Source organism: Octopus sinensis, linkage group LG1, assembly GCF_006345805.1.
Source record: "Octopus sinensis linkage group LG1, ASM634580v1, whole genome shotgun sequence".
Classification (NCBI taxonomy): domain Eukaryota; kingdom Metazoa; phylum Mollusca; class Cephalopoda; order Octopoda; family Octopodidae; genus Octopus; species Octopus sinensis.
In genome coordinates this window covers 3,951,179-3,954,927 of record NC_042997.1, presented here as the reverse complement: position 1 = coordinate 3,954,927, position 3,749 = coordinate 3,951,179, and the positions used below count along the sequence as shown (strand labels likewise).

The following is a 3,749-nucleotide window of genomic DNA, read 5'->3' as shown; positions in this document are numbered from 1 at the left end:
GTGGAAATGTTTTGAAGAAATTATTTCTGTATCTTTCACTACATCTAAACGCTTCTAAAGCATAATTTGTTTACTTTCATCCTAAGTTGAATTTAAGATTCGCATATTATAATCCTAGATTTACAAATCCTAAAATTGCAAAACAATTCGGTACTGGGCAGTTTAGCATAAAGATAAAGTACTCGACGCGTAAGCACAGGGGTGTAAGTTCGAGTCTCATGACCGGCTGGTAACGATTTTTTCTGCAGTATATGGGTAGTGTATCATGTTCATGCAATTGTATTAGCATTATCATGAGTTTGAGAATAAATTATTTATGTATCTTTCAATATGTCTCAACGCTTCTAAAGCAAACATTGTTTGATGTATTTCATAATAAGTTGAATTTGATATTAGAATTATATACACAGAATGGGTAGACTGTAGAGAAAAGCACAACACCATACAGAGCTTTATATATCATTAAAATCCGTCGGCTGTTTCTGGGGACAGAACGGTGGTAAGATGTATTATTATGGTGGGTGGATGGGTGCGTGGTAGACACGTAATTTTTCATATATAGAAGTAGGAGGGGAAAATATACTACTATTGAGGGGTAGATATAAATAATGTTAGAAACGGAGGGTTCGAGAAGATGACATATACCAAGACATTTTATATTTCAGATTTAATAGAATAATAAGTTAGGTAAATATGAACAGCGAACCAAATATCTAAGAATCAAAACATTCCTATGCCTATAAGAGAAGATGACATCTGAAAACGTATCTATCATTGAAGTAATGTGCATATGCAGAACGGTTAACGATTCACTACTACAAATATTATATTTACATATATATTAATTGTAAGCGGGCGGGCTTCCGTTGCTATCCAAAAAGATAATTTATACCGAATATTTCGCGCTTTGAGACTATGGATATGCGTAACTAAAGAAGTAGAATATTTGGTTTTAGGATTAATAAAAAATCAACATGTGCATATCTATGATTAACTTTTAGAGTGTTCTCAATATACATCATTGTTTGTTGTTTGCGGAGTACCAATATAGCGCACAGTAAATTTTTGCGTAGGCAAAAGCTTTCAAGAGGCCATAAATGGGATGCACCGACAACTTCAGGATTTTTTGTTTTTATGATAGTTAGTGTCGCCATAGTGAAGTTAATCTAGATTGAGAAGTCGCTGCTAAGTGTGGATCTAAAACGGTGTTTATGACACAATAGGGGTGGATGTATTTGTTGAAATGGTGTTTAATAGTTGATAATTGAGGTTGCGATATACTGTCATACTTTTAGAATTACTCACCATAAGAGAGTTGTTAGTGGATGTTGTACTATTATTGTCAGGATTCTTTTGGGGTGATATATAAGGATTTATATGTTCAATCAATTTACCTCTGAGTTTGCGACTATTGAGAGCAGCTATGATATATCCGAAGTTAGGTGTGGCAGAGTAAGCTATGTTTATTGAAGATTTATTGTGAGATGATGCAAATCGACCCCAGGACTTATTCTTTGTAAGCTTAGTACTTATTCTATCAGTTCTTTTGCCGAACCTCTAAGTTGTCAAGCGATCCTGGGTGACAGACACAGACACACAAACACACACACACATACACACACACACACACACACACACACACACACACAAATATATATATATATATATACGATGCGCTTCTTTCAGTTTCCGTTTACGAAATCAACTCACAAGGCTGTGGTCGGCCCGAGGCTATAGCAGAAGACACTTGCCCATGTAACTAGTCATCAAGCTAGTTACCACACAGCCACTCCTAAGTCTAAAAGGACAGAAAGACGTTTACTGCACCTAGGTCTCTCAAGCGGTCACGCATCTAAGCACTAACTAGGCTCGACGTTGCTTAACTTCGGTGATCGGACGAGAACCGGTGTTTTCAAGGTGATATGTCTGTAAACATATATGTGTGTGGGGGTTGTATACACAAACTTATACATTTACATCATTTGTGTAGCACTTAAAGTCAGTTAAATAAAAAATTCACTTTTCTAAAATCTGTGTATGCATGCATCAATATATGTATTCAAAAACATATGTATCTATAAAGGTTGGGGACCAGGAGTTTTTAAATATCTGTAATAATATGTAGTTAGACACAAAACGTTCAGTTATCTTGTAACATTCTTTTCTATTCTTGACTGAAGTTGTACTTTGTCAAATACAACTCGTCATACTAGCTGACAGCTTTTGACGGTATCCTATACCATGACGAATAACTCATAGAATTATCTCGTTCCGCGATTATAAAAAAGCTATTTCGATTTTTCCTAAAACTAGACCCAGAAATCTAGGAAATTAGACGTGTATCTTCGTCTAGAAAATCAGACTGATGTAGTTCAGAAATAGCACGAAATTAATGTTTCACTCACTTTTCTCTCCAGCAAACTACAGTGTTTTGTTTTGTACGTTTGAGCCCTCGTCTGTCTGTGTGCTTCTGAAGCAGTCTCCATCTCTTCCACTATTTTTTGTGTGTGTATCTATCTACATTGCTATTTATCTATCCATCTGTCTATCTATCACTTCTGAAGATGTGTATATATATGCATATATATGCACATATATACATATATATACATATACATATACGTATGTGTGTATGTTATATATATATATATATATATATATATATATATATATATATAATTATATGCGTGTGTGTTTGCCAGTGTTTTAGTATCTCATTACACTTTTACTGTTTCAGGGATTTCATTAACTTTGCTATCACCTCGATCGAAACTGAGGCTATAAGCCGTTATTTCATTACACATTTACGCCTATGACGGTCTACGATGCATCACAAAATATCAGCTATTCTGTTAAATATTCCAATATATGACTGCCTTCTGAAATCCCAAGAATTTCTCCTGTTTGACTATGATGTTCATACTGCAGCCTTTCCCAAACATCATTGTGATAGCTGCATATGGCGTTGACATATTTCAAAATAGATCACAGACATATTTTGAAAGGTAAAGAGCTACAAGATAATAGTTCACAAATGAAACTTGTTTATGGATTGAATTGATGTAACTTTCATCTATAATGATGTTCACACATTTCCGAATATAACAGGCTAAAGCTTCTGCTAACTTCTCTAAGACTGATGGGCGCATTCAATATATATTGATGGAATTATCATTGATCCTGCACACTACTTTTGAAACGGTTTTTCATTATATCGTGTTTGGCACCTCTAAGGATGGTAAAGATAATTATGTGAATCTGTAAGTCACTAAACGTGATAATGAGTTACATTTCTCTGGAAGATTATCAATTGTAATTTTTTATAGATTATTCATCATAATATCAATCAATTCGACACGTATTCTTCAATTTAATGAACTTGTGATTATTTTTCTTCATAGCAGTTGCTAATATCAGTTCATAGAAAATGGATTATCAATGCGATATGCGTTGTCTCTTTTAATATCAATCACATTGTGTTATCAAACATATCTTTATCAAATGGAAGGCTACCACTACAAGCACGCTCACAATACTGCATATGCGTGCCGACAGTTGAAAATAGAATTAATGACTCAGACACAACAGTACAGCAATTCATTCAGTGGTGTATTCTTCCACACGTCTTCAATCAGACACAAATAAACGTGCGCGAATAAACAAGACTACTTACGTATTTCACACACCACGCATGCACACATACACATACTCACTAACACACACACACACACCACACACGCGCGCGCGCG

General features: G+C 34.8%; 1 pseudogene; it reads right to left on the bottom strand.

Moving 5' to 3' along the window:
* Window positions 1-1,815: 1,815 nt before the first annotated feature.
* On the bottom strand, window positions 1,816-1,934 carry LOC115220791 (annotated as a pseudogene).
* Between the last annotated feature and the right edge of the window lie 1,815 nt (window positions 1,935-3,749).